This window comes from Rhea pennata, chromosome 21, assembly GCF_028389875.1.
Source record: "Rhea pennata isolate bPtePen1 chromosome 21, bPtePen1.pri, whole genome shotgun sequence".
NCBI classification, from domain to species: Eukaryota; Metazoa; Chordata; class Aves; order Rheiformes; family Rheidae; genus Rhea; species Rhea pennata.
This window is the reverse complement of record NC_084683.1, coordinates 2,128,710-2,155,866: the sequence shown is the minus strand read 5'-3', so window position 1 is coordinate 2,155,866 and position 27,157 is coordinate 2,128,710. Positions and strand designations below refer to the sequence as shown.

At 56.0% G+C, this 27,157-nt stretch overlaps 2 pseudogenes; one reads left to right on the top strand and one right to left on the bottom strand.

The window, feature by feature from the left end:
* Positions 1 to 14,081: 14,081 nt before the first annotated feature.
* On the top strand, positions 14,082 to 21,699 carry LOC134149692 (RNA-binding Raly-like protein; annotated as a pseudogene).
* Positions 21,700 to 26,255: 4,556 nt separating this feature from the next.
* Positions 26,256 to 27,072, bottom strand: LOC134149691 (exosome complex component MTR3-like; annotated as a pseudogene).
* Between the last annotated feature and the right edge of the window lie 85 nt (positions 27,073 to 27,157).

The following is a 27,157-nucleotide window of genomic DNA, read 5'->3' as shown; positions in this document are numbered from 1 at the left end:
CTCTCCCATCCCTCCCCCCTCCTCCCGCAGACTCGCCCAGGCCCTGGAGCAGAGCGGGGCCCTGCGGCAGCAGCGCCCAGCAGCAGCGTTTCCCCCTGCACCAGCACCAGCAGCCAGCGACACACAGGCCCCGCCCCCACAGCCGGAAGTGACACCCCCTGCACCACAGCCCCTTGCACCCGGTTGTTCCCCATTGGCTCATGTGGGGCGTGGCCTCGTGGGGTGGGACAACAGGGAGGGTCGGGAGGGAGGCGGCAGTGTGCGTGCGCTGTGCAGGGGCCGGGTGGGGAGGGGCGGGCAGGGGAGCCAAGGAGAGGGGCCCTGAGGGGAGAGGAGAGGTGTGGCAAAGAGTGTAGGGGTGTGGCTAGCAGGGCAGAGCATGCACAGTGGCCCAGAGGAGGGCGGTGAGGGGCGGGGTGGGGGCGGGGCTGCCCGGGCCATGCAGGCGGGGAGGGGGTGAGAGGTGGCTGCTGCCCCAGGGCAGCGTCTCCTGGCCTGGGACCGCCCAGAGCCTTTAGCTGCAGCGCCGGGAGCTGCCGCGCTGGGGCCGAGGGCCGCGGGCTGGGCAGAGTGAGTGGCCATGTGTGCAGGGGCAACCGGAGCTGCTGAGGCCCAGCTGTGTGGCAACAGCGGCTGGGGAAGGCCCGACCCGGCCTGGGCCACCTCCGGCCCCTGGCTGCCCAAAGCTTTTGAGCCCCTGCTGGGGACTGGGAAGTGTCCTGGGGTCGAGCAGGAGCTATGAGCAGCCCTGCCCCATGCAGCCCCCTCTCCATGGGGGAATGAGCCTGCCCTGCCAGGGCTGATCCTGCCCCCCCCCCCCCCGAACTTCCCCAGCCCGTGTTCATCCTGTCTGCAGTTATCCCTGGACGTCGCCTGGAGGGGACTGGCTTGTGCTTTGTGTCTGCTGGGAGACCAATGCCGGCGAGGTGTGAATGAAGGATCCGCATGAAACATGTCTCTGGGTAAAAGCTGAACTGGAGGACACAGGCATTTGTTGTCACCTTGAGTTTTACGTTCTGAATTCCCAGCAGAGGGGTATTCCCATGCAGGAATGCCTTGCTGAGGGGTGTTGCCACGGTGAGCAGCAGGGCTTTGTGATGGTGGTGGCATGGTGCCCGCAAGGCCACTGTGATGGGGCGGTCTCCATGGGGACTGTGTTCCTGCTGTGAGCAGGGCCACTGGGGTCCTCACTCTGAGGAGAGTGGCTGGGTCAGGAGGGAGCTGCTCCCTTTGGTGCCAGAGAGGCAGGTCCCCAGGAGAGGATCCCAAAGAGGGAGAGGAAGCAGCAGGCAAACACCTGCTCCCAGTCCGCAATAGACTCCCAGGCACGCCAGAGCGCAGGGGTGAGGCGAGCTATGGGGCTGGAGGGAGGGAGAGGTGGCACAGATGGGAGCATGACGGAGAGCACCGGGATGGTTTGGGCTGACCTGCTGGAAAGCAGCTCTGCAGAGAAGGACCTGGGAGTCCTGGTGGTCAATAAGTTGACCATGAGCCCGCAATGTGCTCCTGTGGCCAAGAAGGTCAAAGGCATCCTGGGGTGCATTAGGAAAGGTGTTGCCAGCAGATCAAGGGAGGTGATTCTGCTGCTCTCCTCAGCCCTGGTGAGGCCTCCTTGGAGTACTGCATCCTATTTTGGGCTCTGCACTACAAGAGAGACATGGAGTGACTGGAGAGAGTCCAGTGGAGGGCTACAGAGCTGATCAGAGGACTGGAGCATCTGCTCTCTGAGGAAAGGCTGTGAGAGCTGGGCCTGTTTAGCCTGGAGAAGAGAAAACCAAGAGGGGATCTTGTCAATGTACGCAAATACCTTAAGGGGGGGGTGTCAAGAGGGTGGGGCTGGACTCTTTTCAGCAGTGCCAAGCGACAGACAAGAGGCAAACTGAACCGCAAGAAGTTCCGCCTGAATATAAGGAAGAACTTCTTCACTGCAAGAGAGACCCAGCACTGGAACAGGTTGCCCAGAGAGGTTGTGGAGTCTCCTTCTCTGGAGACACTCAGAGGGGCGGTAGTGGCACCGGCTATAATGACTGAAAAGGTGAGGAATGTTATTTTAGTGCTAGTCTCGAGGGAAGGGATCAACCCTTTGCTTTTTGATCTAATGAGCGTGTACAAATGAGGTTTGTTTCACACAGTAGGGCACCCTGCAAATTAGAGCGATCACGGTGAGTGGTAATAACAGGTAACAGATTTGGGGGAGGTACAGGAGATTCAGGTACTGGTGATGAGGTCGGTAACTGTGAGACCACTTGTGTGAGGCCCTTGCCGCTAAGCCTAACAACTGACCTTAAGCACTACCTCTAACCCTAAACCCTACCCTAACTCTTCCCCCAAGGCCCCATTTCAGTCCCCATCTGATACTCTGATCACAAAGCCCAAACCCAAACCCGTAATTCCTTACAGATAATGCCCAACTCTTCCCCCAAGAGTCACTGTAGTCGCTAGCATAAGAATGCCTAGCCTTAATATGTAAGCCCCAAAGTCCAGCCTGAACCCAGTCCTCTAACCCCAAACTCTAAAACATACCTTAGCTGATTACCGGAAACTGTAAGCCAAACACCAGCCCTTCCAAAGCCTCTCCCTGCTCCCTAACCTCCAAAGCCATTCCCTTCTCAGACCTCCTGCCAGAGCCCAGCTCTGAAACCTCTGTGGGTGCCAACACTGGAAGAGACACACTTGCAACAGCGGAGAGTTTGAGTGTGCTGGTCAGGGTAGAAGTTGGCCACCCAGGGACCTGCACGTGCTTTTTGAGAGCTTGAGGCTTTCTCTGTCCCAACCCCTGACTTTAACTGTCAGCTGAACCTTGTCCTATATCACCAATCCCAAGGCAGGGGAAAAAGTGATCTGAGGGGAGGTATTTCACCAGATACCGTATCCTTTAGTAGGCCCCATAGGGATCTGGGTTTCTCCAAAAGGCAGCAGGAGGGTGTTGGGGGGCACCGAAAGACACACGGGGGGGGGGGGGGGGGCTGTGGGGGAGAACCCAACCCGAGGAGCCACCGAGGAAGCTCATGCCCCCTACCAAGACCTTCCCTCTCCATCAGCACCGAGCCTAACCTCTGCTGGAGCAAAAAGGGGCAAAATACTCATCAGAGCCCCTGAAGCGCCCTCTGGAAAGTATAAGCTTGGTGGTAAGGTAGAAGGAGCCCTTCCAAAAAAAATATCTTGAAATGGTTTTTGAAAATAACTATTACAGCATTTGTATTTCCAAGTATTTATTTAAATTGATGAGTACTCACATCATGTAATTATTAACTGATGGTTATAGCATTTTCTTAACATTCATAAAGGAAGACTGAGATCAATCTTAACAATGTCACTGTGCCCCAAATTCTTCTAAATCCTGATGAAATTCCAGCAGGACATGGCAGGGGGGGGGCATGGGCTGTACAGGAGGGCAGATGAGGGGTCCCGAGAGGAGCAGACTCTGACTGGAGACCGGGGGTGTAGAAGGCCCCCACGACCCAGCCAGTTTCAGCTCCCAGAGTGACAGTGACCTGCCAGTGCCCAGCTGCAGGGCACAGCAGTGCAAGGAAGGTCCCTGGCACCCAGCCCCATGTGGACAGCTGCCCATCCACTGCTGGCCCCAGTGGCCGCATGTTCGCCTGCTTGCTCGGGGCACAGAGCCAGCTGTGCCATCCTCACATCCCCCCAAAGGCCTCGTGGTGCCTCACTGCAGCTCAGGAGGCTGTGGGGGCTGGGCAGGGAGGGGGCAGCAAGGATCAGGCCCTGCCGTGGGATCCTGCTACCTCCTCCCCGCCCCGCTCCCAGGTAATATTGGAAGAGGGACTCTGCAGCGTTTGGTGAGTTCCCAGGTTACACAGAGCTCCTTTCTCAGGGCCTCCCCAGCAGCATCACTAAGCTCCCCATGGAGAATGCCATACATTTTTATTTATGTATTCATTATTACATACTTGCAATACAACTTAACAGTATATAGTAAAATTTACAGTATAGTTTACTCTATCAGACTACGGTACAATTTACACAGAACTGTATCTATTAGAAATCTGCATGTAGTATAGTACAAGATTATGAGCTGTTCTAGTTAGATTCCCGGGGGCCAAACATCCGTTTTGGCAAGCCAGCACAAACTCACACACATACACACAAACACTCTGCAGTAGCAAGCAGTTTATTAGGAGATACTTACAAACAGACCGACCCGATGGTAATCTCGAGAAGGACCACCCCAATGCTTGTCCCAATCGTCTGCATGGTGAGAGAGAGTCGGCAGGCACAATCTTTTCGGGCGTCCCCGAGGAGGCAACGTGGTTCTCTGTTGTGTAGCAGCCTCTCCCTCCTTTGGAAAACTCCGGCATTTATGATTACTTGCGGTAGGTGGGAGTCCCGGCACCTGGGGCCAACAAGTGTAGGGAGTCTAGCCCAACTCCACCCCGGTTGCATCACTGGGCTATGATACTGCGCATGCGTGCAGACTTATTTCGGGGGCCACATTTGACTTTGGGGGTCGCTATTTCACTACTCTTCAGCTTCTGACCTTCATGTTGACTGCTTCTCATGGCGATTCTGGGGCTGGAAGCCACAGAATCTGTATGTGACCAACCACTGTTCTTTCTCACAGATTTCCAAGACCTTGTTAGTTACTTATTTGTATCCCGCTTAACACAGCAGTATTGTTCTAGGCACTAAAAAGTTACAGCACTAGACTATTCTCACCAAGTATCAGGTAGTACAGACACAAAAGTTGCAACACGGAGCATTCCCATCAAATATCACGTAGTACAGATACATGAGCCTATTGCCTTATGAGCCTTTTCCCTTAAAGCCCTTCTGCGCTGTATCTTGGCTCTCCCCTCCACTATACGCTTGATTTTCTTTTTCTCGCTAGTGACTGAAGTGGCAATTGTGGGCTGCCGCGGTGGATGGCTGCTGGCTACGCTCTGTCTTCCTGGTGGCTCCTGAAGTTTCGCAATCCAACGCCGCCCGTCTCTGGAGGCTAAAGACAATGACGCATTAGAGATTACAACAGTTGTTTCTGATTTTAATTCCTGGTTTTTCCAAGAGAATGATCAAGGAGGCCTGCAGGCCCATGATTTTGGTGGCAGTGAAAGGCTTGGGTCCCTGTAAGTGTCTTTACCGGGAGGTTATTCTCCCACGACAGCATTTCCAACCAGGGCACTCCTCAAAACAAGCCTCCCGGGAGTGCGTTTGTGCTCTATTGCAGCAGAAGCAGAAGCTGGTGCTGCACACGAAGGGCTGGGGCTCAGCGTCCGCCCCGTCTGCTTTGCCAGGTTTTACAGCATACAAGACAGTGCTGTCTTTTGCAGCAATCCCTGTCTTTGGGCACCATCCCAGCATTTTCCAGTATTTTAGATAGTAGATTGAGGTCCCTTTTCCCAGACTGCTAAAACCCTGAGCAGCATTGCAGAAGTCCATTTGTAGCTGCCTTAATCAAATACTTTGTTTTCTCCTGGCTGTGAACACGGCTGTGGTCAGTGCTCTGTGCTAGGGGAGGGGACTGGTAAAGCTGGTGGTGGCTGGTGTGCTCTCCTCTCGTGTTACTAGTGCATGCCAGCCCGATGGACTAGGGGTGCCCACGGCTGAGCTCTCTGCTGGCAGGAGCTGTCCCTTGAGCACTCCTCTCCCCCACTGCTCCCTCCCGCAGAGACCCTTTCCCCAGCAGTGGTGGGGAGCAGGGGCAGAGGGTGACGTCCCCTGAACTGCACAGCTCTTAGCGTACCTCCTTGCTGTGGTGTGATGAAGGTCACCAGCGCAGGGATCTGGGCTCCTGATGTCAGCTTGGCCAGGTATTGCTGTGTCCTACAGTCACATGTGCTGGGCTCAGCATTGGGGAAGGAGCCCAGAGTGATCCCCCCACATCCCTCTGAGGCCCACTGCCACCATGCAGGTGGCAGCATGGCCTTGGCACCAGGGGCTGGTGGAGCATGGCCCAGGCTGCCATGTGACTTGGCTCTTGGGAAAAGGAGCAACCTAGAGCCTGCCAGCGCAGGGCCTGTCTTGTAACCCCTAACCACAGCTTGCATGGAGGCGAGTACCTGCCTCAGCTGTGGGCACTGAGCAGGAGCCCCATGTCTGCCCCACTGCCAGCCCCAGTCTGTTCCTGACCTGTGAGCAATGTTGGCGGTTGGCTGGGCTCGGGGATATGGCAGGAGCACCTGGGAGGCTTTAACAGCCCTGTGCATGCATGATGCCTGCTGTACACAGGCTCTCACCTTCTTGGCTTGGTCTGGCAGTGGCGTCTTACTTTTCTCCTTGTTGCCCCTCCTCCACAGCACCAGTTCATTGACTCAACAGGAGCCCCAAGGAGGGAGGTGGTGAAAACCTAGGAGGACAAGACATGCCTTGGCTGTGGAGGTCCCGGCCTCAGAGGTGAGCGGGCTGGCACGCCAGGCTGAATATGATACTGGCAGCACAGCCTCTAGGGCACCTTTCTCAGGAGCGTTATGGGGGAGCTGCATGGCTGTGACGGCAGCTTGCCCTTCAGGGAAGGGTGCGAGTGCACCACAAGCCTGCCCTGAGCCTGATGCAAAGGTGGATTCCCAGTGAGGCAATCCAAAAAGGGCGAAAGGATGGGTGTGGTTGTTGGGGCAATGAGACAAGGCAAGATGCTCTCCATCTCTGCCCCAGAGCCATGCCTTCTCTGATACAGATGTTCTGGTGCAGGAGCTGAATGTGACACTGTGCTTCCACATGAGCCCATGACCTGCGCCCAGTGGCACAGCCCCTCCAAAGCCCTTCCTGACAAGGTCTCTGGCCTCAGCTGAGTGCTTTCCTGATACCTGGGCACCGATGACACTGCTCACCACGTCCTGCTCTGCCTTGTGATCCTGTGTGTCTCTTGTCGTCCCCTTCTGAGCCTGAAAAAGGGAAGGAGGCATTTGCAGGAAGGGGGATGAAGCCAGCCCTAGTCCTGAGGGCACGGCTGGCAAGCGGCAGCATCACCCCACTGCTGAGACATCTACCTCCCATCTGACCACAGTCCCTTTCTCGTGGGGGGTAAGAGGAGCACAGAGGAGACGCATCCCACGACTCTGATGGCAGATCACCAATAGCATCCTTCTCTTCCTTTGGCTCAAGACCAGCCTGGAAGGTTCTCTCCCTGGAGCTTTCCAGGGACAGCAGTGTCTTCCCTGCGCTGGGGAGCAGCTTGCCAGCTGGCACAGAGCAGTCTCCAGCACTGCCACCACCACCCCTGGCCGATGCTTCCCAACCAGCTACCTACAATCCCATCTGCCTGCTCTCAGCATGCAATGAGCCATGAGTCTGTGTCCCCCCTGCCTGCTCCCGGCATGGCAGCCATCTCCCCGCGGGCACTTCCACTGGGTGCTGTTGGTAGTGTTCGTTGTTGCCTGCTGTCTATGTGCAGACCCTCGATTTTTCTCACTAGTTTGAATATGGCTTTTTTTTTTTTTTTAATCCGTGCTGGAAATCTGCACTCCTCTAGAGAGGCTGACCAAGCTACCCCTAGGTAGAGCAACAGAAGAGGAAGGATAAGATATACGATGGATGCTTACATCGTTTTCACTTGCTTTTGGGTCTTGGATCGTCGTTGTGATCCTTTCCAGGAACTTACATATGAGTCAGAAGGAGCCTTCTTCAGTCTTTTGGAGATTGGCAGTAACCTCCCAAGGACAACACACATATCCCATCACAGGGAATAACTCCAAAGAAAAATCACAACAAAACAGTCCTCAGCAGGTCTCCAGTCTGTGCGGACTCACCACAAACTGATCCCATTGCCCTCCCCACTTGCCACGCTGATTAAGGCTGCTGAGGTCTGGCTGTTCCACTGCATTCCTGTCCCCTCCATGCACTGCTGCCCGCCCCAGGGACACAGGGAACCCCCTTTACCTGCAGTGAGGTTGAAGGCTTCTCCTGGCTCTGGGGGATGTCCTGGGCCCAGCAGCCAACCGGGTCCAAAGTGGGGGCTGTCGGTGGTGTGGTGTCGATGGCAATTGGCAGGGGCGAGCAGGCCTGTGGCTCTGGGCTCCTTGCCCACGCCAGCATGGGCTGTGGACTCCTGGCAGGGCTTGGCACAGCAGGTGGCCTGCAGTGCGTTGTCATATCCCTCGTCTTCCAGGCAAATCTCTGGCAGGACCCATCAGAATTAATGCTTTTACTTACCCCTGCACTCTATAGGGACAAACAAGGGACCAGTAGCCTGCACGTAACATCCTCCTTCCCACTAGCATCTGGGGGAGTCTCCTCTACTCCTGACTTTCCTAAACACTTGCATGGGACATTCATCCTTGCGATGCTGATGTGCTGCTTGCCTCTGGGTGAGATGGAAGTGAAACCCTCCCTTCATGTTAGCTACTGACCTCTGCCCATAGGGAAGACTCTACAAAAATCTGCTCACCAATCAACACCCACTCCAAAAATACCCTGATACCGCCCAATCCTTTGCTCCAGAAGTGGGTCCAGACCTATCAGAAAGCCCCATCTTCACACAACACCCTGTACCGTGGCTCCCACCCCACATGGCTCGGCTCACTCGTCTGTGATCCCCCCCACCCCGGGCTTGTGGGGCCCCCAGGGCCTCCCTTCCCTCCACTCCCCAAGCCCTTCCTTGGTTGCAGCAGGGCACCCGCTGTCCCGATGCCTTGCCCCCAGCACGCTACTCTTACACAGGCAGGATGTCAATTCAGCAAGCGGCAGCTCGGTGCACCACAGGTGCCCCCAGGGCCACCATTGCTGCAGACACAAGCTCTGGGAGGCTGCACACCCAAGCTCTGCTTGCCAGGAGAGCAGCCCAGAGCTGAGAACATGGAGGGCTGTGAGGGCCGCTTACATTCTTCACATTGGGTTTGAGGACTGGGAGCCACATCCTGCCTGGCTCCAGAGTCTGCCAAATTAGAAATTGTCAGGTCAGTGGCTCAGAAGGAGCCTTTTATGACACTTTCAGAGAAGAAAAAGAATTATAGTCTCGGCACACAGGGAAGCTGGAAATAAACCTGTGCATTGCCCCAAAGCACTGAGTAGGCTTTAACCCTGAAACACCCTCATTTCACCCACTCCTTTGCTCCAGAGGTGACAACCTGACTTAATCCTCCCCTTAGCTCCAGAAGTGGGGAGAAACCCACCAGTTACCCCCATTTTCTGCAGTGCCCAGCACTGATGCTCCCATCCCAGCTGGCTAGCTAGCATGGGCTTCCGGCTCTCCCCTCCGTGGTCTGCCGAGTGCCCAAAGCTGCCCACTCCCCCAGCCCTTCCTCAGCACAGCGGGACATGCTGCCCCTGTGCCTGGCCCCAGTGTGCTTCTCTTACGTGGACGGGATGTGATAACATTTCAGCAGTCACCATCATGGTGCCACCCAGGTTTCCCCATCGGCCTGTCGTCCTGGTCTGCTTTGGTGTCTGGAAGCTTGCCATCAGGGACTGCAATGACACATGGTTGCCCATGCTCAGCAAAGGGGCAGGTGGGAAGCTGGGGGATGGGGCTCCCCCCTCACAAGTAGGGACCCACACCCAGGGCTTGCAGAAGATTCTGCTCCAGGGGCAGCTGGCAGCCCTGGCACTGCCAGCAACCCTGTCATTCCCCACGTGGCACCGCACAGCTCTCTTGCCCCACATGCTGACCCATGACAGCCCCACCATCCTACACACCGCCCCACAATAGCCTGCTGCCCTGCATGCTGCCCCATGACACCCCTGTCCCCCCACAAGCTGCCTCACAAGGGGCCCTGGCACCCTGCATGCTGCCCCATGGCAGCCCCAGTGCTTCCTGGGGAGCCAGGCAGCTGCTCCTTGCGCTTGTGTCCCTTTTTCTGTTCCAGCTTTCTGTAGCACCCAGGCTATTTGCACTTTAAAAGCACAGCTGGCGAGGTACCCACAGGTTCCTCTGTGGGCACTCAGGACTTACTATGAAGAGGCACATATTTCCAGAACTCCCACTTTTGCATTTACACCCTGCATGGTGCTGTGTCTGCCTGGGCTCTCCTACCCTAACTCTACAGACAAGCAACCTCTCCTGCCCCTGGGGGCTGCCCTCACCTCAGCCTCCTCAGTTCCACCAGTGGGCAAGTGCCCCTGACTGCTGCTCTTGGGCTGCCCTCATCACTCCATCCCAGCCTCCATCTTGGTTCCAATCTTGATCCTAGGCCCCATCCCATTTCCAGTCTCCATCCTGCTCTGATGGAGGTTTGGCAGCACAACCCCCATCCCATACATGCCTGGGCAGAGCACGCTATTTGCAGTCCAGGATGGCTCCAGACTGAGCCTCTTTTCTTAGACTGTTTCTACACTGTTACTCTGCACAGTCCCATTCCTGTCTGATACCATCACTGGCTTGAAATGTCCTCCCTGGAGACACCCCAATGAGCCCTGCTACAGCCTGAGCTTTGGCCAGCACCTTGAGCTCAAACCTTGTTTGTTGGAGAGCCTTGAGCCTGGCTCTCCTCCCACCTAGCCTACAAGCTGCTGGGGGGCAAGGACTATAGCCAAGATGGGGAAACTGAAGCAGAGAGGTGGTGCTGAAGGCACAAAGATGGAGGAACAAGGGCACAAAAGAGCCCTTTCTCCTACCTCACAGGGAACACGTGTATCTGGTGGTCTTCGCCACAGGATGCCAAAAGCCTGGGTTTTCTTTCGTCTCTGCCCAGAGGTAGGAGCCAAGGTCTGAGGAAAAACAAGTGAGCTGCCATCAGTGATGGGGCACTGGTGGGGCACCACAGCCCACACCAGGCTGGGACTCACCAAGGCACACATGATTTCAGCCACAAAGGAGCCAGTCTCTGTCTTCCCCTGGAGAGCAGGTCTTTGTCTGACGACGCAGGGCTGCACACAGTGCTCAGACGTGGCTCCTGCAAGATGCACCAGGCTGGTGTGTGATGGACCTGCCACAGTTGGTGTTCCCCAGCAGGGATTCTCCTCATGGGAGGAGAAGGGCCACGACACACTCTGACCCCAGATTCTGTCCTGGGAACCGGGGGTGGGGGAGGCAGTGCGTCTCCCCCATTGCCTCCAGTGCCAGGAGCTAGGGGTGCTTCTGGCTGTGAGGCTCTTACCCAGCTGGCTGTGCTGCAGCTTTGCCTTTCCTCCGCTGGCTGTCCGCTTGCCCATCCCCCAGCCCTTCAGCTGGCTGAGACACCAGAGCCACGGGTCCCAGAGGACGGTCCTCAGGAACATTAGAAACCGCCTCATGGTGCCCTGCTGGGAGAGGGGACAGGGCACAGCTGAGTGTCTCCGTGCCTTTGTCGTGGCCTCAGTCAAGGACAGGGCAGGGACACACCTCTCCAGGGGAGCAGGGCAGAGTGCCTTGAGGAATGGAGGTGCTATCCCCGAGTGTGTGGCTATCAGAGAGGGGAGCCCATCTTGTGGACCCTGAGCCCTGCAATGGGGCTGCTGCAGTGTGACGGACTGCATCCCTGGGGCTCCAGCCCTGGGGGATGCACCACCCTGAGCCAGGGCTCTTTGCACTGGCCGGTGGCAGCCTTTTGCCTTCATGTCAGCCTTGTCTTTGCCCAGAGGCTTTATGGGGCTGGTGCTGGGCAGTTTCAAGCATTTTAGTACTGAAGGAAAAGTTCTTTCTCTTTTGATGGAAAGAGTCCCTGCTACAGGTACTCTTGCCACATGCTTGCACCCAAAGCTATTGCTTGGATTTTAAAGGAGAGCATCAGCCATGTGTGTATCCCAAGGACCCTGACCAGCAGGAGCATAAGCCCCCCGCAAAGCTCTCCTGGGATGGGGAGAGCGCCTCAGGGGGGATGTCTGCGGCATTCAGGTTGGAAGAGCTGTGGAGACCCAGGACAGGACAGTTGTCATGGCAACAGCATCCAAGGTACTGCTTTGGTCCCCATCTGCCACCTCCCCAGCAGTCTGGAGATGCTGGGAGGAATGAACCCGTACCCCAGCCCCACGGCCCTGGCCTGCTTCCCATCCCACCCCAACATACCCAGCGTCTCCTACCGGCTGGGGCTGCGGCACTCTCCTCTCCATCCTGACTTGCCTCCTCATGGCTGGCACTGAGGGGGCAGGACCCTGTCCTGCTCTGGGGAGAGCCAGGACCCTGCTGCTGCCCCACGCAGCACCAGGGACTGCACCTGCAGCCTGGCACATCCATGTTGCCATGGCGATAACTGCCCCACAGCGATGGAATCAGGGCCGGGCTGGACCACAGGGCCGAGGGGGACCCAGAACATCCCCTCGCGGGCAGGATGGGGGTTCCCAGCAGGGATCAGCCTCAAAAACAGGCAGAGTCCCCTCCTCCACGGCATCTGGCCTCAGCCCTGCCACCACTGTCCTCGCAGGATGGCTCTGGGGCGGGTAACTGGGGACCCCATGGTCCTGGGGCACTGCTCGACCCCTGTTGCAGCCCATGCTGTGGCACATGCTGCCTTGGGCTGTTCCTTGTGCGGGCATGGGGGGCTGTTACACGTTTTGCACAGATTGGTGCTTCCCAAGCAACACATTTTTTACTTAAAAATGCAGTTACCAACACTGTAATTGGAGAAGATCTTTACCTGTTTTCTCTTGGGATGCCAGAGGGTTAATAGTTGGATTAAAAAAAAAATCTCCCAAACTTGTGTCTCTCTTGCCTTGAATTAAGGTCTCTGACGTTGCATGAAGACTGCTCTCATTACCACGCTGCTAGTGAAAAGCAGGCTTCCTTCTCTGGCGATAATTGGAGGGAAAGCGCTCACGTTTCCCAGGGAGTTTGCAGTGAGCGTCTGTGCTGGGCATCTCAGCATCTGCCTTCCCCAAAAGGGCAGGCAGAAGCTGTGGGCACAGAAGCGGTGCCTGCAGTCCCCTTGTGATATGCTCCAACAAACAATCCTTTCTGCCCCTACAAATAGCAAAAAGGGGCCCATGCCCGCAGAGCTCTTGCCTGAGCAGCTCTGCTGATGTGCACACACCAGCCCTGCACAGCACTTGTATAAACCTACCGACCTGCATTTACCTCGACGGCCTTTGCCCACAGCCCTGGGCAGCCCCTTACCCATAACAGGCACACACGAGTGCTGCCTGCTCCACATTTACTGCACAACTAGGCTGCTTCTCCTCAGGGGACTGCTGGTGTCTCTCATTTTGGCACTGGGTGTAGGTTTGCTGAGAGGCACTCTCCAAATCTACCACCAAGAAGCAGCCTGTGACCTCCTTGGGGGCGGCCAGAGAGATTTTCAGTTTCTTTGGCACTAGGGTTGTGTGCAACAAACTCCTACCTTTCTTTTTTGGCCTGCAAAGCCACTCTGGGTTTATTACACTGCATGACATTTCCAGTCTTTTGTAACATTCATAGTTCCTTCCAATGTACCCAAGATGGCAAGACAGTTTGCTCTGAGCCTGCTGTGCACTTGTGACACTGTCAGAAGATGTGGACTGCATGCCAACACGTAGAGTTTGCGCGTGCATGAATGGGCAAGAGCAGGCATCATTTGGAAGGACTGGGAAAACTGCAGGAAGGCAATGACACAAAATCCCAGCCACGCTGTGCATTCGAGCAGTACCTGAACCAATTATTCTGCCTTAGGGTACCTCTTGGGTTTACGAGGGAGCAGAGCCAAACGGAGGCAGTCCAGAAGGAATCCTAAGAGCAATTTAGCAAACATTGTTTAACATCTTCAGTAAGGACCTAGGTAATAAGACCAAAGGAATCCTAGACAAGTTGGCAGATGACAGAAAAGGGAGGGGAGTGGCTGATTCAGCAGATGCTTGTGCTGCCAACCAGAGGCACCTGGACAAGCTGGAGAAATGGGCAGAGAGGAACCTCACCGAGTTCAGATGAGGAGCAGCTTTCCAGAGAAGGACCCGGGGGTCCTGGTCACAAGTTGGTCAGGAGCCAGCAATGCGTTCATGTGCCAAAAGGGGCCAACAGCATCCTGGGCTGCATTAGCAAGAGCATTGCCAGCAGCTCAAGGGAGGTGATCCTTCCCTTCCACTCAGCACTAGTGAGGCCCCACCTGTGGAGTGCTTTTTCCAAATCTAGGCTCTCCTGTACAAGAAAGACATGCACCTGCTGGAGAGAGTCCAGGACAGGGCTATCAAGATGACTACAGGTCTTGCACATCTCTCACCTGAGGAGAGCCTGAGACATCTAGGATGGCTTAGCCTGGAGGCAGATGGTAGTGCATGGATTGCTGTGAGCAAAGGAGTTGGCCAACATGGCAACAGAGACAAGAAGGTGCACCACTAGCAGGTGAGTTTTCCAAAGGATGAAAAGGAAGTACAAGGGGCCTCACATCTGGATGCCAAGCATTAGAAATGCTAGGACTAAGAAAGGTGCAGAACACTCTCATTGACACTCATCCTAGCTACTTCTAAGCTAGGACGAGTCCTTGCTTCTTCACATCAGGAAATTGTTTTCCTGAAAGAAAGAAAACAACCCCACAATAGCTCTAGAGCAAGTGAGCACCCCCACCACTTGGGCCTCAGCATCTCAGCTGAGCAACTGCTCTTCCCAGGCTCTCTGCTTCAGGAGAGATAGTGAAATCCTCTCACAAGGGCAACCCGAGGAACAAGCACATGCACAAATTCAGCTGCACCAGGCAGATGAGGCAGCTGCTGCCTACAGGCCCCTCTGATGTAGTCCTTTGACTTCTCCCCCCCCACCCCGCCAGCAACACCACAGCTGCCTCCATCCTGATATCCCCACTAGTGATTTGTTTTTCTTAATGAACATGGTATGAAAAGAACAGACCTGAAATTAAAAACTCTCTTCTTTCCCTTCCACATCCACAAACACTGAAAACAAATGAGCCAATCTAGTTGTTGCTAGCAACCCTTTGGCTTCTTCCTTTTTTTCCTGGAATGATTGTTTTCAGTGTGAGTTTTATTGTTTTCACAGAATAACAAAATAGATGATACTGGCAGGGACCTCTGGAGATCCCCTGCTCCAACCCCCCTGATCAAGAAGGGGCACCTACAACAGCTTACCCAGGACTAGGTCAGGCAGGTTTAGAGCATCTCACAAAGTCGAGACTCTACAGCCTCTCAGGGAACCTCTTCCAGCATTTAACCACCCTCACAATACCTGAAGGTATTTTCCTACCTTCACGTGGAAATTCATGATTTGCCATTTTGTGCCCATTGCCTCTCCTCCTCTCCCTGGCTACCACGGAGAAACATTCAGAGCCATGTTCTCATCTTCCTTACACCTTCCCACCAGATATTTAGACACCCTCAAAGGATGTCTAAAGACACTAGCAGTCTGTTTTACAACAGAAAAACAGTCCCAGCCCTTTCAGCATTTCCTCCTATGGGACCTTTCAGTCATCTTTGTGACACACAGCACCGTCTTTGACGCCCACAACAACAACAGACACGACCCAGAGAAATGCCGAGGAGATGCAGGGATGCATTCTGGAGCTGGAGATCCAGAGTAGACCGCTTTCTGGACCTTGAGATCCAGAATAGACTGCTTTTCAGGGATCGTTAGAAAGAGACAATCCACACAACCACAAGAGCAGATCTCATAACCACAAACAGCAGCCATGAGTCTGGCACTGGCCCATCAGGCACTACTGCATAAGTGACCTCCCAACCGCAAACAGCAGCCTAGTGACCAGTGCTGGCTTTTGGGCACTGAGGCACAAGAGACCTCAGAAGCACAGCGAGAAGCTAGGGGCCTGGCACTGGCCGACTGGGCACTGAGGCACAAGTGTCCTCACAACCACAAAAAGCAGCTACGTGCCCAGCACTGGCCTATCAGACACTGGGGCAGAAGTAACCTACAAATGATAAACACCAGCTGTGTACCTGGCACTGACCTATCAGGCACGCAGGCAGAAGTGACCTCACAGCCACAAGCAGCAGCCATGGGCTTACTACAGTCCTATAAAATACCGCTGCACAAGGGACCTCACAGCAATTAACAGCAGCCTTTCAAGCAGCACTAGCCTGTCAGGCACCGAGGCACGGGGGACCTCACAGCAACTATCCGCAGCCACACGACCAGCACTGTCATGTCAGGCACTGGTGCAGAAGTCACCTCACACCCACAAATAGTGTCCGTAGGCCTGGCTCTGGCCTAGCAGGGCTTGAGGCAGAAGTGACCTCACAAGCATAAAAAACACCTGTATGCCTGGCATTGCCCCATCAGGCATTGAGGCACAGGGGACCTCACACGCACAGCCCACAGCCATGGGGCTGCTACTGCCCTAACAGGCAGTCAGGCTAAACTGACCTCACAACCACCAAGACCAATAATGTGTCTCCTTGTCCTCCGGAATTTACCCTGCAGAAGTCTTTCAAATAGGTATCAAACAACTTAATTGCTACTTGCCTCTGTGGTTCGGAGGAAGTAGTGACTTCGCAGGCTTCATCAAAGCCACTGGGCATCTGCTGACCTATCAGAGAGCGAGGCAATAGGCACCTCACAAGCAGAAACAGCAGCTATGTGCCTACCACTGGCCTCTCCAATACTGAAACAGCCAGGCACATTCATGGAAGCCATCGCATCCGTACATAGCCTCATCTCATTCACTTGCAGCTGCTTTTACAGAGGGCTCAAGATGCTGGCAAAGATGTTGACAGCTACAGGGACACACCCTGGTGTACTGCCTCCATTCTTAACAGCTTGAGGACTGCACTGGGAAGGGACACAACTGGAGAAACCTAGAAAGAAAGACAGAATCGGAGTGTTACTGTCAGTTCTGCTGGCCTTACATAGTCGCAACAGTTAGGGGCAAATGTCTCCTCACCATGCTGAGCTGTATCTGTGAGAGAACAGCCAGCAAGGCCACTGAGATGTCCTACTCCTCTTTTTGGCATAGGTGAGACCATGTCTGTATACCAGGTCCCCAAAACAACAGCGAGGACACGACATGACATGTAGGACATCCTCTCTCAGAGACACTGAAATGCAGTTTCCACAACAAAAGAGACCATTGGGAAGGGCATCTCGTGAGGACAACCACCAACCTGCTCTCACTCTGCCCAGCAGATCCCGAACACACCTCTGAGCAACATCTGGAGGCTGTGGGGGCAGCAACAGCTCAGGGAAACGCTTGAAAATGCATTTCAGACCCACAAAAGGCTCAAAGCTTCCTGCACCCAAACACCACCAAGCCGCCCAGGCCCAGATGCTCGGGGCAGGCCAGCACGCCTGGCTTGCAGGTCAGTTCCCCTTGGTGACAGGGTGCTGCGTCCCCTGGTAACAGCCCCAACAGCCCCTTTGGGAGCTCCTGCAGGAAAGCAGCCCCCTCACCAGCACTGCTGACCCTGCTGCAGCGAGAGGACACCCGCCAGCATTTGAACGCACCTGCAGCCCTCACCAGCCCCACTTGCACCCACTCTCAATCCCACTCCCTTCTCTCCTGCTTCGCTCCCTCGTCCCTTGCCGGTCTCCCTTCTCTTGGCCTTTTACCACTCTGGACTCCGATTGGCTGAGACATCCATCATTCCAATCCATCCCCGCCCTCCTCCTCGTGACAGCCAATAGGAGGGCTGCACTCAGGCGATGCCATGGCAACACTGCACCCTCCTGCCCTGGCAGCCACCTCTGCCCCCTCGCCCCGCGGAATGGCGCCATCTTGTGGGCGGCATCACAGGGCGCGGTGGGGCCTCAGGGCAGCCCCGCGTCGGGTGCCCGGGCGGTGCGGGCCCTGGGCCTGGCTGCTCTGCCACAGGGGCCCTGCAAGGCTCCTTGCTGCCCTGCACCCTGGGGGCCCTGCTGGGCTTGGAGGGTGGCCCTGGGGCCTGTGCTGATGCCAGCCCTGGTGCCAGCGCTGGGGCCCTGGGAATGGCCGGGGTGCCGGAGCCTGTAGGTTACATGCTGCTGCCCCCAGGGCAGGGCAGTGACCTCTCGGCCCTTCTGCCCCGGCCCCTTCCCCAGGGTAGCCCCAGGGCTCAGCAGCCCTCCCACTGCCCCTGGCAGGGCTGGGCCATGGCCAAGCAGGGGCTGCTTTGTGTGGGGCCAGGCTGTGCCCCAAGGGGTCACTCCGGAGGGCTGAGGAGCCCCATGGGGGCACAGGGCAGTGAGGGGGAGACCAGCTGTGGGCCTGCAGTGTGAGTGACTCTCTCTTCTTACCTCCTGCAGCAGTAATTGTGATCTGGACTACAGTCTCTACAAGGATGACTTCCCATACCAGTGAGTGTGGCCTCCCAGGCCTGGGATGTGCTGATTGCGTGTGGGTTGGCAAATGGTCGCAGCTCTGTTGACTGATAGCAGTGAGCTGGGTGTCCCAGGCTGGCAGCCCCAGGCATCTGTTCCCCACTTCTAGGAGAAGTTTAGCAGCACTGCCCTCTTCAAGGAACACCTGTACCCAGACTCCCGGGGCTGCATACCTTGAGGGTGGAGCAGCTGGGACCGGGACAGTGTGTTGGCCTGCTCCAGCAAGGGGCAAGGCCAGGGTAGGCACTGTGACCTCCTGTAATGGAGGCGTACCTTTGCCTGGCACAATCCCTCACCTGTCAGTTTTGCCTGAAGGAACAGAGCCAGAGATGTTAACCTGTCCTGCTGCCATGCCTTCTAGGCCCTGCTCACACTGCTGTGGTTTTGTGCTCTTGTAGGGTATATGAGTACCAGAAGATCCCGCCCCTCATTAACCGCATCCCTGTCAAGGCCAGATGAACTCATGTTGGGGCAGGAGGCAAAAGCAGTCTAAGCCCCCCGCCTGGGACGAGGAGCAGCACCAGCTCCATGACAGGACGCACAAAGTGTAAGTGTTATGTGGCCTGGGTAGAAGGGAAGGAGCAAGGTGATAGTTCCATTAAGCCCTTGAGGATGCTGGAAGCATTTTGGTGATCACAGAGGTTGGAGATTTGCTCATGGAGGCAAGATTGTGCTGTGGGGGGAGAAACACAGTGACACAGACTCACAAAGTATCAGTTCCCCTGGTAGTTGCTAAGCCACAGAGGCCTAGGCTATGTTTCTTGATGCTTGACAGCAGTGCCTGTGCCTGAGTGAATTGCTCAGTGCTAACCTTGCTGCTGTGAGTCCCCTGCTCCAGCAGAGAAACAGCCCATCCTGGGCTGTCTGCCTGTCTGGGGGCTGTCTCCTGAAACCATTGCCACTGCCTAAAGACGCGATTGCCCTGGGAAGGCTGAAGGAGCCTGATGGGAGGATGCTTTGGAGCATGCTGCCCCTGGATTGTGGATTCCCCTGGCTCTGCCTTTTCCCTGTCTGGGACTCTAACAGCTCCTCTGCCCACACTGCCTGTAGTGCGGGCCGAAGAGCTGCATTCGATCAAAGGGGAGCTGAGTCAGATCAAGGCACAGGTGGACAGTCTGCTGGAAAGCCTGGACTGCATGGACCAGCGGAGAGACCGTCTCTCAGGTGAGGGGATGTTATACATGTCATACTTAATCATGATGGGGAGAATCCCAGCTGGCTCTAACATGCATGTGTCTGTACAGAGCTCGTACAAGGCCAGCTTGCAGGTACAAGGAAGCCTGGATGCCAAAGTGTGAGCCTAACCCCAAGTAGGAGCTGCCAGGCAGTGCAAAGTTGAGGGGTGGGCACCATCTCTGCATGCAAGGGAGTGAGCTTGGCCTCCAGAGCCTGCTGGAAAATTCCCTGGGCCTCCCTCCTTCCTAGTAATGGGAAAGCTGACCACAGACTTTCGGCATCATGGAGTTTTACCCCCTGCCCTGCGAGGATAAGACTACTGCTCTGCTCAGGCACTCCAAGTTTTTGCAGTCTCTGTCCCTGCAGGGTCAAAGGAGATGGAGAAGAAAAGGGTCGAAGTGGGTGCAGAGTTGCCATCCCCAGCAGGAGAGGGGCCACGGGAGCCCCAAGGGAAGGAGGGATCCGGAGCTGATGGGCACAGTGACCTGCACAACATCGACAGTGCAGAAGAGAGCACAAACACTGAGGAGACGGTAAGGCCAGGGCCAGCTTTTGTACTGGGAGGCAGGGTGCACCGCAGCCCTAGTTATCTCCTTTACCAAAACTTATCTCTACTTGAGCCCAGATCTCTCTGCCGTGGGGTTTGTGAGGGTTTGGTGGGCTTGGAGGAGGATTCAGAGCTGACCTACTGCACAACTCTGCACTATGAGGTGTAGGAGCAAGTGCTGTGTTGTGCTGATGTGCAGCCATAACCAATGCCTAGATGCTGGAGGAGCCCTGAGAAGGGACTTCTTGGTTGTGGCCCTGCCACTGCCTGTATGGGCTCTGCTGGGATATGCCCGGAGTAGAGGAGATGCCTAATCAGTATGGCTGTCCCTGCCCCGGGGTTCTAGGGCACCTGAACTGCCCTGACGTGCTGTCTGGGGCTACAACTTTTGTAGGTTTGGGAAAGGCCCAGGGAAAGTGGTGATTTTTGCCCATGCAGTTTATGGCTGTTTACCAGGCCTGCGGTCAGCCCTCCCCGTGCTGATTCCTGCCAGGACCACTCCTGCTCAGCCCAGACTGGCCCTTGCCAGCACGCCGGGTCCAGGGCACAGCTTTGGCTCCCAGGGCCTGTGCTCTGCAGCACTAGATCAAGCTGTGTTCCCAGGATATGTTTGTGCCCAGGGTCCTTAGGAACACAGAGATAGAGCTGACCGCTTTCCGGAGCCCTGAACCAGCATGGCCACAGGAACTCCTGCCTCACAGCAATGGTGATCAAGAGAGCCAGGCAGGGCAAACGAGCAGACAGCCCCTGCCCCATACCTGTGCATCATGCAGCTAACAGCTGTGAGTGTCTTACTCCAGCAGTGCAGGGGTTAGCCCGAGGTGCAAAAACCATCAGAGTGCAAATATCCTTTATCAAAGCTGTTCAACGCAACAAGCACCTGCAGCTGCTTCTCACATGTGCCTCCTCTGAGCTTTGAGTCAGAGGTAGCCATCTGCCAGGGAGGTTGCACTTTCCCATGTAATCACACAGCCCTGTGGGGCAGTGGGATCCTGGCTGCTGCGATGATGTGCAGTGTTGGCAGCATTTGCTCTGTGTCATTTGGACTCAGCACCTTCAGCTCTCTTAGCCCCAGCAGTGCAGGATCTTGGGGTGATCGACAGGCTGATGACAATGGGAGTGGAGATAACCACTTGTGGCTCTCTCAGTACCTGCAAAGATACTGCAGCCAGAAGGAGGATGGGGAAGCAGAGACTGTGGCCAGGCTAAGGCTAGGGAGCCGCCCGCTCTGTTGGGACACTTCTCTGGTGGCTCCCTGTCATGAGGAGTGGAAGGGGTGTCTAGAGAAAACAGTGGTGGCCTGTGGCCAGCTGTGACAAGGAGGCTGGAATTAGTCAGTCCTAAAAATATCCCCTGCTCTCTGATCGCCTCATACAAGCCATGCCTGAGTGGGAGACCTGCCTTTACCCACCTGAGGCAGAAATGGACTCATGAGTTGGAGGGTGCCACTGGTCTCTGGGCATGTGGTGGAACAGGCATCCATTTCCCCAGGGCAGGCTGCCTTGGGATGCCCCTGGATGCCAGTGCAGGCTGCTACGCCCCCCACCCTGCTACCCTGAGGGCACACAGCAGCAGGCACTGTTGCCTGGCCAGCTCACTTCAGAGCCCTATCTGGCTGCAGCTGTGATGCTGGCAAAGCCTAGGCTGACTTGTCAGCTGGGCACAGTGATGATCTGCAGCTCTTGCGCCCTGTGCAATACAGAGAGAACAGCTTGAGGCTGCTTTGGCACTGAGACTGTTAGTGGTGACTCCAGGCTCCCTCCCTTGTCTCTGAGGCAGAACAGGCACGTATGCACAGGCCATGGTGCTGCTGCGCACTGTGCTGGGCAGGGTGATGTGTCTGGTCCTGCCGACAGGGCCAGAGGGCTCCTCATGGAAAGGCCATGCTGTGTGTTTTTTCTTGCAGATGAAAAACCACACATCAGACCTCGAGGGGAGTCAGTAAATGGACTGGGATACCGTGGCGTTCCTGGTGGGCCAGCAGTTCCTGTCTTGTGTTCGTCTTTCTTCTGAGGCCTACACCTAGTGCCACACCCTCTTCTCGCACTGTGCTGCCAAGGGAGCAAGGAGGCCCTGGAGCTTGGTGCAGCACACTGTATCACAAAGGACCCAGCACCATTAGCTCTCCCCGTGCCAGGCACTGCACCAACGCCTCTGTGTGCTACATAGTTCACATGTCAGCCTCCTGTGCCCTGAAAGCATGTCCTCAAGCCTGTCCTTCCCACAGCCCTTGTCTGCGCACTTTGAGCCCCACTGGGAACTTGTGCCAGCCATGGCACTGTTTGGCCTCTCAGAAAGTGTGGCCTCTCAGAAAGTTCAGCGGGTGCCAGTACAGCAGGCCAAGGCGCTCAGAGCTGCATGGCATCATGTCGTGACAACCCTTGTGCTGTCGTCCTTCTGTTGTACCATCAGAGGCTGTGCAGATGAGTACCGCCCTGAGGTGGCTCCAAGTGGCCTTCACAGCAAGGGCTGAGTGTTTCCGGACAGGGAGCTGGGTCTGCGTGCTGAGCTCAGCCTCAGTACTGGCAGATGAATGCAGAAGGCTGGTGTAAGCTATAGTTTTCCACCCGTGTCATTGGCATCACAAAACAGGGCAAAGTTGCAGCTCTGTCTCTTCTGGGAGGTGACAGGTTGGAACTACCCCTCATTGCTTATGGGAGGCCCAGACATCAGGAACTGCACGTGGAAGGGGCCTTTGCACCCTGTCCTGTTTGGTCTGGCAGCTCCCTGCAGTTTGACACCAGCAGCCTAGTGCGGTGTAGTGCAAGCCCAATTGCTGCCAGTCACCCACACTCACAGATGGGTCGTCTTTGTTGGTCACTCCTTGACTGTTCTCTGCTGTGCTACCCGACAGCATTTGTAGTCACCAGGACTCCCACTGAGCAGCTTTGTCACCAATAATGGGAGGTGTTTGCTTTGCCATCAGGCACGTTTCGGTTGTGTAGACAGTGGCAGGAGAGTGCTTTGGGACTTATCTTCAGGCAAGGAACTCGTGGTCCCTGTAATAAATTGTAACTATTTGTTCATTGTTTAGAAGGAGGAATAAGCCGATGGAGGGGGAAGAGGAGGTTTTACAACAATCAGGGTTGAGACATGGTGTCAGACAAATAAATTATGGTAAGCACAAAAGCTTATATGACCCCTTGTGGAACCAGTGTCGGGGCCCTAGCTATCTTGCAGGACTATGAAGAGCTGAAGTAAGCAACAAGCTGCTCAGAGGTTTTGAAGGTAAAAGGATAAAGAAAAGATAAGCAGGCGCCTGTAATTTTCTCACAGAACAGCATCCCAAAAGGGAGTCAACACAACAGATAAGCAAACCCCTGTGATCACTCACAAGGAGACAAACCAAAATAAAGAGACAGAAGAAGACCACGGCCTTCCTCTCCACGACCACCAGAGAGCTTCAGACAACCCCCCCAGCAACTCACACATGCGCGGGACGCACCGGGAGATTACAACGCAGACTATAAGGGGGGGACTGTGTGCGAGGGAGGCGCGCGCCGTTGGCGGAGCTGAGACTCCCCGGCCGCCCAGCGCTGTTTTGCTTGTGGCTGCTTACTTAATTAAATAAATTGTTCACATGATTTAACAAACTCTGTATGAATTAACCTTCAAGAGAGTAACTTATGACAGTCCCTTTCATTCTCCATGTTCTGCAGAGTTGTATCTTATTTCAGCATCTTTCATTTCTAGGTCGTCCTCTTGCTGGTAGGAAATCGTTCTGTATTTCTAATTTGCCTTGGTAAAAGAGTGTATTGTGTTGGAAGGAAAACAAAATACAATTTGTATTTCTTTTCTCTGGTTATTTGAGTCTGATGTACTTTTTAACAAGCTTAAATGCACCCGCTTTTCTGCATCCATGAGAGAATGACTTTGCCAAGCAGCTGCCACACACAGTCCTAGGATATACTGTGCAGTATATACTGGCTACTTCTTTGGAAAGGTGCTAGCTGCCTCTCCACAATGCCATGTGGCAGAACTGGCATTAAAGAGAGCAGGCCTCTGAGTCCTCCATGGATGCACATGTGCACTGGGGGCTGCTCAAAGAAGCAAAGGTTTCTTGAGCTGGATCCACGTGGTCTCAGGCAGGTGGAAGGCGTGAGAGGTGCCATTGCTGCTCCTGGGTGCATGTGATTAAAGCCGAAATCTTAACACTTTCTACGGGTGTACAGTCAGCGACAGGCATGTGGCAGACTTGGATTGACCAGCCTAGCTGTGCAACTGGTGCTGGGCCTGGCTCAAGTGCAGGAGTGTCTGAACACTACACTTTGTGTGGTTTCTACCTCCAGCTCCCCAGTCGAGCCCAAGCCTCCCATGGACCTGCGGGAAGGAAACACTGACAGCAAGAAGAGCCACGCAGCTGCCCCGCAGCTCAGCGTGGGCTCCTGTGACTTCACGGTTTTAGGAGGAAGAGGATTAAGGCACCCTCCTGGCCTACAACTGAGTGCTTTTCATGCTGCCTGATTAAAAGTAGCTGCAGCATTTATCACTCCCAGGACCAAGCATGGTGTGAAGCTGCCTTGGGCTTTGGCTGTCCTGTAACCCTAGGCTGGTACCAGCCTGGTTTCTCTTAGGCTCTATGTTACTGCTATCCATCGCCCCCCACTCTGAGACTGTACTAGTTATCCCCAGTCCACAAGGTAATTTGCTCGGCTGTGGGATTGTAAGCAGCTGCTTTGTCCATAGATGTGCATCCACTGCAGTGCTCCCAGCTCCTCTCCCATTCACCTGCCCAGAGCTCACCGCAGCAATGGCGCAGTGTGGGCGTAGGTGTGACAAGCCAGCCCTGCTGAGTCACAAGACCAAGCACAGCTTGGCTTTTTTGCGTGAACATGAAGTTGGCGTTCTCAGTGGAAACACATCAGTCACCGTCTTCGCCCAGGATACTCCTTCTCAATGGGCTGAGGCAAGCCTCAGTGTCCTAAGGCTGGTGCAACATGATGCAGCCGGCCTCACAGGACCAGCTCCACTCCATCCCCAGTAACAACTCAAAGCTCAGAGTCTGGCAAGTCAGTGCCCATCTGCCTCTGCACCTCCCTGCTACCATTGCCCGCAAGATTCTGCCTTGCATCAGCCCAAGCATCTGACAGCACAATGCACAAGAAAAGTTGTTCCTGGGCTGCACACAGCCCTGCTTGGCCTCAGTGCTGCTCTCTCCTTGTGACAACCCAGGGCCAGGACACCTCCTTGGTTCATGGGACAGATCAACACAACAGAACCAGGACGGAATCAAGTGTGACTCCTGCTACTTGTTCTCCAAAAACAGTTTGGGGTTTGATGGGGAAAAAAAGGGCCACTTGAGTGAGCTGTGCTCCTGGCAGAGAAACAACCTCCCTGCAGCGCCTGGCCCAGGCCACTTCTGGGCTTAATGGTAAAGGCAGCCCTGATCTCAGGTCTCGCCTGCATCAGGAAGAGAGGTAGACTACACTGGGCAAAATTTGCTGCTGTAGTTGCCACTTCTAACACCAAGTTGCATATAACCAGGAGCCAACAGAGGAATGTCCAAGTGTGTGTGCAGAGCCCCCTCTTTGTGAAGGACTGAGCCTGCTGCTTGGCAGTCAGTTGGACAAGTAGCCACGGACTAGCAGTGCCAGGCAAATGAGCACATCCTTCAGTGTCTCGCTGGCAGACCCAAGCAGGCCAAAGACTCATCAGAAAAGCTGGGTTTATTATATATATTAAAAAAAACAAACAAACAAAAAAACCAGCCAAAACATGTCTCTCCACCACCCCGAAGCACTGTCCAGGCAAGTCTCTGTAAAGTCCAAGCGACGCACAGGCTGTAGTGATAGATGGTTCCTGCCAGGGCTGCTCGAGTCCTATTGTGTGGATGGTTGTGGTGGTGTGTTGGTAATGGACAGGCTGGACATGGCAGTCTCATCCTTGGCACCAGGGCCACCTCCAAGCTTTGGGCCTTGGTGAGTCCAGGGGTGGCCTACTAGACTCTGGTGGGCTCCAGCAGTGCGGGTGGCTGACTGGGGGGCTCCAGCAGGTGCGAAGATGCTCTTGGGGGGATCCAGTGGTTAAAGCAGCTGATCTCAGCAGTGTGGGCAGTCCCTTGGAGGGGGGGTCCAGGAGCACTCCAGTGGTGTGGAGGGGAGGGGGGGCACAGGCAGGCTCTGGCAGCTGAGGTGATATGGGGTCCACTCCACAGCAGCTCAGGCAATGTGTGTGGGGGGGGGCTGCCTTTGGGGGGCTTAGGTCGTGTGAAGGCCGCTCAAGGTGTGGGGGCGCCTCTAGCAATATGGACGGGCTGCTCAGGCAGGAGCTGGGGTGCTCTGGGAGGTCTGTGGTGCTGCGAGGGGCTGCTCAGGAAGGCTCTGGGGGTCTCTGGCAGTGCAGGCGGCTGCTCGGCTGGCCTCCAGCGGGCTCGGGCAGTGGGGAACTGCTCCAGAGAGGCCTCTGGCAGTGCAGGGGGACAAATCCGGGGGCTCTAGCAGTACGAGGCCGCTCTGCTGGCCTCTGGGGCCTGCGGCAGTGGAGGGGGCCCTTCAGGCTGGCTCAGGCAGTGGAGCGGGTGGCACGGAGCCGGGCAGTGTGTAGGAGGCTCTGCCACAGCACAGAGTAGAGGCGGTGGCAGCCATCGAGGCCGAGGCGCAGTGCCTGGGCCCAGCTGTCAGGGGGGCCGCCCTGGCCACAGCCCAGCAGCCCTGACACCTTGTTGAGGGAGGGCAGTAGGGCTACGATGAGGAGGGCGGCGGCGCTCCTCGGCCTCACTACGCTGCAGGAGCCAGTAGGCGGCAGTGGCGCTGGGTGGCCGGCACAGGGCGCAGCCCACCGCCAGGTCGTACATCTCCACGCTGGTGTCGGTGAGCGCCAGCATGGCGGCGCTGACGGTGGCGGCCAGGGCGGAGCCGCCGTCCTGCAGCAGCAGCGCACTGATGGCGAGGCACGCGCGCGGGTAACACGCCAGCTGCACCACCGGCTCCAGCACCTCATGCAGTGCCATCGCAGCTGCCTCGCGCTCCGCCGCCGCCTCGCGCGCTGCTGCCTGTCACCCACTCCCGGCGAAGGGAGCGTGCCGGAACTCACACACCAACCACCCCACCGCCGCCGCCGCCGCGCTGCCCGGATCCGCCGCTGCGGCCGCCTTGCGCGGGCCCCAGGCGGCGCACAGCACCTTGGTGCCGCTCGCCAGCTCCACATAGGCCAAGCCCTCAGTGTGGCTCAGCAGCCCCATGCACGTGAACAACGTCCGCAAGGCGCACGAGTCCCACACCTCCTCTTCCTCCTCCTCCTCCTCGGCTGCCACTGCTGCCCACACCTCCGGCGGCTGTGACTCCTCAGGGCCCTGCAGGCGGCAGTGATCCAGTGGCATCCTCCGGCCAGCCGCCCTGCGAGGAAAGCAGGGAAAGAGGGAGGGAGGGAGGGAGGAGCCCAGCCCGGCCTGGTCCCCCAAGCAC